The 213-nt window shown below is 65.3% G+C and overlaps 1 protein-coding gene across 1 annotated transcript in view; it reads right to left on the reverse strand.

Annotated features, from left to right (window-relative positions):
• VOLCADRAFT_105460 (uncharacterized protein) overlaps nt 1-213 on the reverse strand; it is a gene marked incomplete at its 3' end in the record, with an annotated part of 7,980 nt that overhangs the window by 702 nt on the left and 7,065 nt on the right. The window lies entirely within an intron of this gene.

The following is a 213-nucleotide window of genomic DNA, read 5'->3' on the forward strand; positions in this document are numbered from 1 at the left end:
TGGCATGCCCGAGTCCGATACCGCTTATTCCCCGCCTCCTGCCGCAATCGCAAGCCCGCGTGAGCCTGCCTACCCTCTCCCACCTTAGCCCCTTACTGGGTTCTTTGCCTCCCCGGCCCCTCCCCCGGGACCAACGCATATCAAAGACATAGCGGTGCAGGTATCATCCCCCACCCACCCCACTACCTCCCACCCCACCCCACCCCACCCCCA

This window comes from Volvox carteri (genome assembly GCF_000143455.1).
Source record: "Volvox carteri f. nagariensis unplaced genomic scaffold VOLCAscaffold_29, whole genome shotgun sequence".
Classification (NCBI taxonomy): domain Eukaryota; kingdom Viridiplantae; phylum Chlorophyta; class Chlorophyceae; order Chlamydomonadales; family Volvocaceae; genus Volvox; species Volvox carteri.